The sequence below is a fragment of the Salmo salar genome, chromosome 04 (genome assembly GCF_965601325.2).
Source record: "Salmo salar chromosome 04, fSalSal1, whole genome shotgun sequence".
NCBI lineage: Eukaryota > Metazoa > Chordata > Actinopteri > Salmoniformes > Salmonidae > Salmo > Salmo salar.
The window spans coordinates 9,473,994-9,486,606 of NC_138294.1; positions in this window are offsets into that span (position 1 = coordinate 9,473,994).

Genomic DNA, 12,613 nt, shown 5'->3' on the forward strand with positions numbered 1-12,613 from the left:
TTACGTCAGCAGATGTCACAAAGTGCTATACTGAAACCCAGCCTAAAACTCCAACCATTGATTCATTTAGATGTAGAAGCACGGTGGCTATGAAAAACTCCCTGGAAAGGCAGGAACCTAGGAAGAAACCTGGACCAAACACTTTGATTAGAATTGATTCTGATTCAGAATCACCAACAAGATCTCACAGATTTAACAATTTCAATTTGACTTCAGATTCTGACGTTTCTCCAAAAGTCAAATTTCGAGGTTGTTCCAAGTGTTAAATTGAGAAAGGTTTGGGTTTCATGTTTAGGGTAAGGTTAAAACATAACGTTTAGGCACTCGTTCTGAATGGTTAAGTTAAGGGTTAAGGTTTGATAAGGTTAAAATAAAACAATACAAATCCAGCGTACTTGCTGGTAATAGAGCTCACTGTTGCCCCTAATGGAAAGTTTTGAAGGCATTTCCGACGTCCTCAGGACAGACGACCAATTTCGAAGTCCATCTTGAATGATCTCCCTGAGAATAACAATGACATGGACAACATGTAAAATCTCACAAATAAATCTCAAACACATAAATTATTATTATTATTATTTTTATTTTCACCTTTATTTAACCAGGTAGGCCAGTTGAGTACAAGTTCTCATTTACAACTTCGACCTGGCCAAGATAAAGCAAAGCAGTGCGAAAAGAACACCAAAACAGAGTTACACATGGGATAAACAAAGTACAGTCAATAACACAATAGAAAAATCTATATAGTGTGTGCAAATGGAGTAAGGAGATAAGGCAATAAATAAGCTAAGTAATTACAATTTAGCAATTAAAACACTGGAGTGATAGATGTGCAGATGAGGATGTGCAAGTAGAAATACTGGTGTGCAAAAGAGCAGAAAAACAAATATGGGGATGAGGTAGGTAGTTGGGTGGGCTATTTACAGATGGGCTGTGTACAGCTGCAGCGATCGGTAAGCTGCTCAGATAGCTGATGTTTAAAGTGAGGGAGATATAAGTCTCCAACTTCAGTGATTTTTGCAATTCGTTACAGTCATTGGCAGCAGAAAACTGGAAGGAAAGGCGGCCGAAGGAGGTGTTGGCTTTGGGGATGACCAGTGAAATATATCTGCTGGAGCGCGTGCTACGGGTGGGGGCTGCTATGGTGACCAGTGAGCTGAGGCGGAGTATTACTTACCAAAGACTTATAGATGACCTGCAGCCACGAATATGTAGCGAAGACCAGCCAACGAGAGCGTACAGGTCGCAGTGGTGGGTAGTATATGGGGCTTTGGTGACAAAACAGATGGCACTTTGATAGACTGCATCCAATTTGCTGAGTAGAGTGTTGGAGGCTATTTTGTAAATGACACCGCCGAAGTCAAGGATTGGTAGGATAGTCATCATCATCATCATCATCATCACCTTCATCATCATTATTAATATCGTCATCATCATCATTATCACAACCACCTTCATCATCATCATCATTAATATCATCATCATCATCACCTTCATCATCATCAATATCATCATCATCATCATCAATATCGTCATCATCATCATTAATATCGTCATCATCATCATCATCATCATTAATATCATCATCATTAATATCATCAGTATCATCTTTAATATCATCATCATCATTAATATCATCATCATCATCATCATCATCATCATCATAATTAATATCATCATTAATATCATCATCATCATCATCATCATTAATATCATCATCATCATCAATATCATCATCATCATTAATATCATCATCATCATCATCATCATTAATATCATCATCATCATCATCATCATTAATATCATCATCATCATTATCATCATTAATATCATCATCATCATCATTAATATGATCATCATCATCATTAACATCATCAGCATCATTAATATCATCATCATCATCATCATTAATATCATCATCATCATCATTAATATCATCATCATCATCATTAATATCATCATCATCATTAATGTCATCATCATCATCATCATAATCATTAATGTGATCATCATCATACTCATTAATGTCATCATCATCATACTCATTAATATCATCATCATCATCATCATTATCATTAATATCATCATCATCATCATCATCATTAATATCATCATCATCATCATCATTAATATCATCATCATTAATATCATCATCATCATCATCATCATCATCATCATCATCATTACTGTCTGCCATTACTGTCCTGGTTAGTGATTACTGTCTTATTTCACTGTAGAGCCTCTAGCCCTGTTCAATATGCCTTAACCAACCATGTTGTTCCACCTCCTACATATGCGATGACATCACCTGGTTTAAATGTCTCTAGAGACTATATCTCGCTCATCATTACTCAATGCCTAGGTTTACCTCCAATGTACTCACATCCTACCTTACATTTGTCTGGACACTATGCCTTGAATCTATGCTATCGTGCCCAGAAACCTGCTCCTTTTACTCTCTGTTCCGAACGTGCTAGACGGCCAGTTTGTATAGCCTTTAGCCGTACCCTTATCCTACTTCTCCTCTGTTCCTCTGGTGATATGGAGGTTAATCCAGGTCCTGCAGTGCCTAGCTCCACTCCCACTCCCAAGCTGCTCTCATTTGTTGACTTCTGTAACCGTAAAAGCCTTGGTTTCATGCATGTTAAATAAAGGTGAAATAAAAAAATAAAAAATAAAAAAAAAATCATTAATATCATCATCGTCATCATCAGTAATATCATCATCGTCATCATCGACTATCCAGTAGCAGCTCACTTTGCTGAAGCTAACCTCCCATCTCCTCCCTCAAATACACAGGCGTTGAGCATGTTGCTCCACCAAGGAGATGAGGTAACATCGAGATCCTACTACTACAAAGGGAGGCTTACTGGATATCCTCTCTAAAAACATTGACCCCTAATGGTCTGAATACTGACTTTGATCTCAGGCCCTTCTTATGAACAAATTTTCCTTTAAGAACAAGTCTTATAAATTGAACAATTATTTTTACAGTTTATTAGCGTACACCTAATATGGTCCCCCTGTTGATGATGCTCTTTATATATTAAGGTTGAACCAAAAGATTACATGTAGCAAAAATGAAATGGAACACAAAATGATTATGTGAAAATGAATGAAACAATAATGTATGTTGATGCTAATATGATGTACAATATTCCATGATGTTTCTATATGATAAAAATGACGTAATGCTGTAAAACTCTCTCTCTGCTGTGGAGCTTTGCAGCTCCTTCAAGGTTATCTTTGGTCTCTTTGTTGCCTCGCTGATTAATGCCCTCCTTGCCTGGTTCATGAGTTTTGGTGGGCGGCCCTCTCTTGACAGGTTTGTTGTGGTGCCATATTCTTTCCATTTTTTAATAATGGATTTAATGGCGTTCTGTGGGATGCTCAAAGTTTCAGATATTATTTTATAACCCAACCCTGATCTGTACTTCTCCCCAACTTTGTCCCTGACCTGTTTGGAGAGCTCCTTGGTCTTCAAAGTGCCCCTTGCTTGGTGGTGCCCCTTGCTTAGTGGTGTTGCAGACTCTGGGGACTTTCAGAACAGATGTATATATACTGAGATCATGTGACAGATCATGTGACACTTAGATTGCACACAGGTGGACTTTATTTAACTAATTATGTGACTTCTGAAGGTAATTGGTTGCACCAGGTGTTATTGAGGGGCTTCATAGCAAAGGGGGTGAATACATATACACGCACCACTTTTCTGTTTTTTATTTTATTTTATTTTTTAAACAAGTCATTTTTTTTCAGTTCACTTCACCAATGTGGACTATTTTGTGTATGTCCATTACATGAAATCCAAATAAAAATCTATTTAAATTACAGGTCGTAATGCAACAAAATAGAAAAAATGCCAAGGGGGTGAATACTTTCGCAAGGCACTGTAAATAGTGGCCATTTGATTAGTTGTTCAGGGGTCTTATGGTTTGGGGGTAGAAGCTGAGCCTTTTGGTCTTAGACTTGGATCTCCGGTACCGCTTGCCATGCGGTAGCAGAGAGAACAGTCAATGACTTCGGTGACTGGAGTCTTTGACAATATTTTGGGCCTTCCTTTGACACCGCCTGGTATAGAGGTCCTGGATGGCAGGAAGCTCAGCCCCAGTGATGTACTGGGCCGTATACACTACCCTCTGTAGCGCCTTACGGTCAGATACCGATCAGTTACCATACCAGGCGGTGATGCAACCGGTCAGGATGCTCTCGATGGTGCAGCTGTAGAACTTTTTGAGGATCTGGGGACCCATGCCAAATCTTTTCAGTCTCTTGAGGGGGGAAAAGGTGTTGTCTTGCCCTCTTTATGAATGTCTTGGTGTGTTTGGACCATGATAGTTCATTGGTGATGTGGACACCAAGGAACTTGAAACCCTCGACCCGCTCCACTACAGTCCCGTCGACGTTAATGGGGGCCTGTTCGGCCCTCCTTTTCCTTCATACATTGGTATCCCATTTGTCCAGGTGGGAAAGGGAAGTGTGGAGTGCAGTAGATATAGTGTCATCTGTTGGGGCAGTATGCAAATTGGAGTGGTCTATGGTTTCCGGCATGATGGTGTTGATGTGAGCCTTGATCAGCCTTTCAAAACACTTCATGGGTACTGACGTGAGTGCTACGGGGCGGTAATCATTTAGACATCATCATCATCATCACCATTTTCATCATCATATCATTTTCATCATCATATACAAGTTAAAATGAACCAAGATGATTTTCATTGGAGTTTAACAATTCCTACTGTATAGATTAATACTAAAGCGAGATGAGCTGGTCCAATAGGAAGTGTTCATTTACATTCCCAAAAACACCTGTTCTCCCCAATTTGATCCATAATGAACAAGGCCTCGTTCTATTGGGGAAATGACATCAAGAGCAGCTGGGTCCCATCCAGGTAACGAGATCGTCTGTCTGAACCACACACACACACACACACACACACACACACACACACACACACACACACACACACACACACACACACACACACACACATCCAGATAATAAGACCGTCTGTCAGAACACACACACACGTCCAGATAACAATACCATCTGTGTGAACATGTGTCGGCTTGATGTGTGAGATGCTCATCGATGCTCAACTAGCGAATCCACACCTGTGTGTGTGTGTGTGTGTGTGTGTGTGTGTGTGTGTGTGTGTGTGTGTGTGTGTGTGTGTGTGTGTGTGTGTGTGTGTGTGTTAAAACACAATCCGCCATTGAAGTGACTCTACTTTAAGAAGTAAATGTTAGTATTTATCATATCTATTTAGATACTGCGGATGTTGCGTTTTCATCTCGTTAGTAATGCCAGATGTACTTTAGTCTTGTGTTGTGATACTTCAGGACTTTTACAGCAGACGACTCCAAACTGACACTAGAACATGTCCCAGTTCATGCTGGGTGGTTATATTCGGTCCCATGTGGCTCAGTTGGTAGAGCATGGTGTTTGCAACACCAGGGTTGTGGGTTTGATTCCCACGGGGGACCAGTTTGGGAAAAAATGTCTGAAATGAATGAATTGTATGCATTCACTACTGTAAGTTGCTCTGGATAAGAGCGGCTGCTAAATGACTAAAATGTAAATGTATGTTCACTAAAATGTAGATCTTGCAGGCTGTCCCAACACACGATAATGTACATGTATGTAATTTAGCAGATGCTCTAACACAGAGCGACTTACAGGAGAAATTAGGGTGAAGTGCCTTGCTCAAGGGCACCTCGGCAGATGTATCACCTCGTCGGCTCTTGGATTTGAACCAGCAACCTTTGGGTTACTGGTCCAACTCTCTTAACCAAGGCTACCTGACATAAAAACCCATTCTAATAGTGTATTCTATTTCACACTAAATTGCTGTATTCTACACCAATTCCAAGAGAAATAACGTCATTTGTTCGATAACACATTTTCTCAAGGGACCCCAACCCCAAGCTTGGGAACCGCTGTGCTACTTTGCACTATTCTGTGTCACTTTATGTTACCTGTCTTCTTTCCTTGATCACACAGTGGAGCACAGCGGTGTGACTCTCTGGCTGTATTTACACAGGAAGTCCAATTCAGAATGCTCTTCCACTGTAGAGCTCAATCACAGTCCAATTCAGAATGGTCTTCCACTGTAGAGATCAATCACAGTCCAATTCAGAATGGTCTTCCACTGTAGAGCTCAATCACAGTCCAATTCAGAATGGTCTTCCACTGTAGAGATCAATCACAGTCCAATTCAGAATGGTCTTCCACTGTAGAGCTCAATCACAGTCCAATTCAGAATGGTCTTCCACTGTAGAGATCAATCACAGTCCAATTCAGAATGGTCTTCCACTGTAGAGATCAATCACAGTCCAATTCAGAATGGTCTTCCACTGTAGAGATCAATCACAGTCCAATTCAGAATGGTCTTCCACTGTAGAGATCAATCACAGTCCAATTCAGAATGGTCTTCCACTGTAGAGATCAATCACAGTCCAATTCAGAATGGTCTTCCACTGTAGAGATCAATCACAGTCCAATTCAGAATGGTCTTCCACTGTAGAGATCAATCACAGTCCAATTCAGAATGGTCTTCCACTGTAGAGATCAATCAAAGTCCAATTCAGAATGGTCTTCCACTGTAGAGCTCAATCACAGTCCAATTCAGAATGGTCTTCCACTGTAGAGATCAATCAAAGTCCAATTCAGAATGGTCTTCCACTGTAGAGCTCAATCAAAGTCCAATTCAGAATGGTATTTGGACCAATCACATTTAATAGTAATTGTGCAAAGATCAGAATTGGGCTGCCTGTGTAAATGCAGCCAGTGTATCACAACTCTCTGCGGTAAGTCTGGCTAGTTTGACACGACACATTAGCTTTCAGTCCATCACACAGAGGTACACACACACACACACACACACACACACACACACACACACACACACACACACACACACACACACACACACACACACACACACACACACACTCTGCCCCACAACCCTCTACAGCAGTTTCCCAAAACCAGTCTATCAGAGATCCAGTCTGTCAGAGATCCAGTCTGTCAGAGATCCACTCAAATATAGATCCAGTCTATCAGAGATCCAGTCTGTCAGAGATCCACTCTATCAGGGATCCAGTCTATCAGGGATCCAGTCTATCAGGGATCCAGTCTATCAGAGATCCACTCTATCAGAGATCCAGTCTATCATGGATCCAACCTATCATAGAAGCCAGTCTATCAGAGATCCAGTCTATCAGAGATCCAGTCTAACAGAGAAACACACAGCGAATGAATGAATGCATGCAGGTACACACACACACACACACACACACACACACACACACACACACACACTGTATCCCTGGCTAGATTGACATTTCACAGTGGCATCCAGTCTATCACACAGTACCACATGGTTCCTTCAGATGACAGACCGCTGTTCCAGCCAAGCTTTAAAACAAGGAACGGTGTGTGTGTGTGTGTGTGTGTGTTGTGTCTGAAATGAACGCTCAGTTCTCAGAGCTGCTCAGACTGCCACTGTACTGAACGTCTAGGCCTGATGTCACGTCTCACTGGCACAGTTTATCACGGACACACTGAAGGGACAGAAACCAGGGATACGGGTGATCACACAGCTGTGTGTGTGTGTGTGTGTGTGTGTGTTTATGTGTGTGTGTGTCTGTGTTTATGTGTGTGTGTGTGTGTGTGTGTTAATAATGTGTGTGTGATTATGTGTGTGTGTTTATGTGTGTGTGTGTGCGTTTTGTATGTGTGTGTGCCTGTGTTTATGTGTGTGTGTATGTGTGTGTGTGTTAATGTGCGTGTGTGTGGGTGTGTGTGGGTGTTAATGTGTGTGTGTGTGTGTGTGTGTGGGTGTTTATGTGTTTGTGTGTGGTTGTGTGTGTGTGTGTGTGTGTGTGTGTGTGTGTGTGTGTGTGTGTGTGTGTGTGTGTGTGTGTGTGTGTGTGTGTGTGTGTGTACAGTCATGGCCAAAAGTTTTGACACAAATATTAATTTCCACAAAGTTTGCTGCTTCAGTGTCTTTAGATATTTTTGTCAGATGTTACTATGGAACACTGAAGTATAATTACAAGCATTTCATAACTGTCAAAGGCTTTTTATTGACAATTACATGAAGTTGATGCAAAGAGTCAATATTTGCAATGTTGACCCTTCTTTTTCAAGACCTCTGCAATCCACCCTGGCATGCTGTGAATTAACTTCTGGGCCACATCCTGACTGATGGCAGCCCATTCTTGCATAATCAATGCTTGGAGTTTGTCAGAATTTGTGGGTTTTTGTTTGTCCACCCGCCTCTTGAGGATTTACCACAAGTTCTCAATGGGACTAAGGTTTGGGGAGTTTCCTGGCCATGGACCCAAAATATCAATGTTTTGTTCCCCGAGCCACTTAGTTATCACTTTTGCCTTATGGCAAGGTGCTCCATCATGCTGGAAAATACATTGTTCGTCACCAAACTGTTCCTGGATGGTTGGGAGAAGTTGCTCTCGGAGGATGTGTTGGTACCATTCTTTATTCATGGCTGTGTTCTTAGGCAAAATTGTGAGTGAGCCCACTCCCTTGGCTGAGAAGCATCCCCACATATGATTGGTCTCAGGATGCTTTACTGTTGGCATGACACAGGACTGATGGTAGCGCTCACCTTGTCTTCTCCGGACAAGCTTTTTTCCGGATGCCCCAAACAATCAGAAAGGGTATTCATCAGAGAAAATGACTTTACCCCAGTCCTCAGCAGTCCAATCCCTGTACTTTTTGCAGAATATCAGTCTGTCCCTGATGTTTTTCCTGGAGAGAAGTGGCTTCTTTGCTGCCCTTCTTGACACCAGGCCATCCTCCAAAAGTCTTCGCCTCGCTGTGCGTGCAGATGCACTCACACCTGCCTGCTGCCATTCCTGAACAAGCTCTGTACTGGTGGTGCCCTGATCCCACAGCTGAATCAGCTTTAGGAGACTTTCTGAAGCATTCTTCACAACAATTGAACCGCTCTCCTAGAAGTTCTTGATGATCCGATAAATGGTTGATTTTGGTGCAATCTTACTGGCAGCAATATCCTTGCCTGTGAAGCCCTTTTGTGCAAAGCAATGATGACGGCACGTGTTTCCTTGCAGGTAACCATGGTTGACAGAGGAAGAACAATGATTCCAAGCACCACTCTCCTTTTGAAGCTTCCAGTCTGTTATTCGAACTCAATCAGCATGACAGAGTGATCTCCAGCCTTGTCCTCGTCAACACTCACACCTGTGTTAACGAGAGAATCACTGACATGATGTCAGCTGGTCCTTTTGTGGCAGGGCTGAAATGCAGTGGAAATGTTTTTGGGAAATTCAGTTCATTTGCATGGCAAAGAGGGACTTTGCAAATAATTGCAATTCATCTGATCATTCTTCATAACATTCTGGAGTATATGCAAATTGCCATCATACAAACTGAGGCAGCAGACTGAACATTAATATTTGTGTCATTCTCAAAACTTTTGGCCATGACTGTATGTGTGTGTGTTGTTGAGGGAGAGTGAAATTGGCATGCTGACTGCAGGAATGTCCACGTGTATGGCGTTGTGTGGGCGAACAGTTTGCTGATGTCAACGTTGTGAACAGAGTGCCCCATGGTGGTGGTGGGGTTATGGTATGGGCAGGAATAACCTACGGACAATGAACACAATTGCATTTTATGGATGGCAATTTAAATGCACAGAGATACCGTGACGAGATCCTGAGGCCCATTGTCGTGCCATTCATCTGCCACCATCACCTCATGTTTCAGCATGATAATGCAGGGCCCCATGTCGCAAGGATCTGTACACAATTCCTGCAAGCTGAAAAAGTCCCATTTCTTCCATGGCCTGCATACTCACCAAACATGTCACCCATTGAGCATGTTTGGGATGCTCTGGATCGATGTGTACGACAGGGTGTTCTTGTTCCCAACAACATCCAGTAACTTCACACAGCCATTGAAGAGGAGTGGGACAACATTCCATAGGCCACAATCAACAGCCTGATTAACTCTATGCGAAGGAGATGTGTCACGCTGCATGAGGCAAATGGTGGTCACACCAGATACTGACTGGTTTTCTCATTCATTTTTTATTAAGGTATCTGTGACCAAAAGATGCATATCTGTATTCCCAGTCGTGCGAAATCCATGTATTAGGCCATCATTTATTTAATTAAATTGACTGATTTCATGATATGAACTCAGTGAACATTTTGAAATTGTTGCGTGTTGCGTATATATTTTTGTTCAGAATACATAAACATGAGCTTGATCTCACACAGAGACACACGGTATAGCCTAGAGGCTGAAGAGACACTCCCACCAAGGAACTAAAGGCTAATCCCATTGCTATAAGCTACTGCTAAGTATACAGAACCTCCCACACAAGCATATACCAGCAGGTGTGTGTGTTTGTGTGTGTGTGTGTGTGTGTGTGTGTGTGTGTGTGTGTGTGTGTGTGTGTGTGTGTGTGTGTGTGTGTGTGTGTGTGTGTGTGTGTGTGTGTGTGTGTGTGTGTGTGTGTGTGTGTGGGTGTGGGTGTGTGGGTGTGGGTGTGTGGGTGTGTGTGGACTGTAACCTCTTGTATCTTTGTGGTAAAACTCGTTCTCCAGTCCCATTGGTGTATATTTAATAGAGTGTTTTTAAAGGTTAACAGACTGCATGTTGACTGTGATACTATGTTACCTCTCCTGAGTCAGTTATAGACACACACACACACACACACACACACACACACACACACACACACACACACACACACTAAACACACATGCACACACGCACGCACACACACACACACACACACACACACACACACACACACACACACACACACACACACACACACACACACACACACACACACACACACACACACACACACACACACACACACACACACTTCTATCAGACCCTGTGGATGCCTTCGGTGACCTCTATCATACTGGCCTGATTAAATTATTTTAGAGTTTAATCACGGACATATTTAATTCAGATTCTGTCTGCTTTGAGTCAAAGGAGTTGCAAGGGTCAAAGTATTACCATATTCATTAGCTGTGTGTACTGGGTGATACTGTATTACAGAGGCTGGGTTTTCTCCATTGGAATATATTGAAGAGGCAGTGGAATATTGAAGACCTAATCTTTTGTGGTAAACAGCTGATGATTGGGGCTGGAAAAATGTAACCACTCAAATGTGTAGACGGAGCTATGAATACAAGGCTTGACCATGCACAGGGTCAAAATTATATTTAAAAGTCCAAAAATGAATGTACCAATCCCAGCTTTCTCATTAAATAATAGTTATGTAACTTTTTTCTGCATTAAAACTTACCATGCAGTGAGAACATACATATTCAGTATGTGATTGTGAACCCTCTGTGTTTGAACCCATGATGTCATGCTCTTACCCACAAATCCACGCTGGAGCTAACCTTCTGTTAAGTTATGTTATTTCTGACCTCCCTCCTACACACACTTCCCTCAGCACATGATCAGCACAAGTCAACAAGTTAGTACAAGTCAGAAGGTCTTTGACCTGAACCATCCATTCCATCTTGACTAGATTTGTCCTGGTTCAAGTCAAACCTACCTAAGAAACACCATCTATCTGCAGATACATATTAATGCATATTTCCAGCTGGAAGAATGGGATATTTGATGTTTATGAAAGCCTGGTTAGAAATACAAAACAAAAACACTGGAGAGAGAGTGTGTGTGTGTATGTACACACTTTCTGTGTGTGTGTGTGTGTCTGTGTGGTGTGTCTGCATGTCTGTGTGTCTCTCTCTCTCTCTGTGTGTGTGTGTGTGTGTGTGTGTGTGTGTGTGTGTGTGTGTGTGTGTGTGTGTGTGTGTGTGTGTGTGTGTGTGTGTGTGTGTGTGAGAGATTGCAACACAACAGTAGAAAGATCTCTGTCATGAATAATTGAACACCAGAGAAAGAGGAAAACCTTTTTGAATAGAAGCAGGGATCTTTTGGGAATGCTTCAAAGCTCCTTCAATAGCCGTTTCAATAGCTGCTTTATCCCTTCTGCTGTCTAAAACCCTGGTCTGGTGCTGAGAGAGGGAGAGTGAGAGAGGGAGAGGGAGAGAAAGAGAGAGAGAGCTAGAAGGGTATATTTGAGAGTGTAGGGAGACAGTTCCGTTCTGACCCCCTCTCTCTCTCTCTCTCGCTCTCTCTCGCTCTCTCTCTCTCTCTCTCTCTCTCTCCTGGTGATAAGCTCTATCAGCAACACTTGCCACTGAGTGTCGTGTACAGGGTCAGTTCCAGTACCATATTTACAGGGGTACTAGAATAATAGATAAACAGTAGATACTTTGTCCATGTAGTGTATTTGGACACCTGCTCGTCAAACATCTCATTCCAAAATACTGGGCATTAATATGGAGTTGGTCCCCCCCTTTGCTGCTATAACAGCCTCCAGTCTTCTGGGAAGGCCTTCCACTAGATGTTGGAACATTGCTGCGGGGACTTGCTTCCATTCAGCCACAAGAGCATTAGTGAGGTTGGGCACTGTTGCCATGTCGCAGTCGCCGTTCCAAGTCATCCCAAAGGTGTTCGATGGGGTTGAGGTCAGTGCTCTGTGCAGGCTAGTCAAGTTCTTCCACACCGATCTCGAAG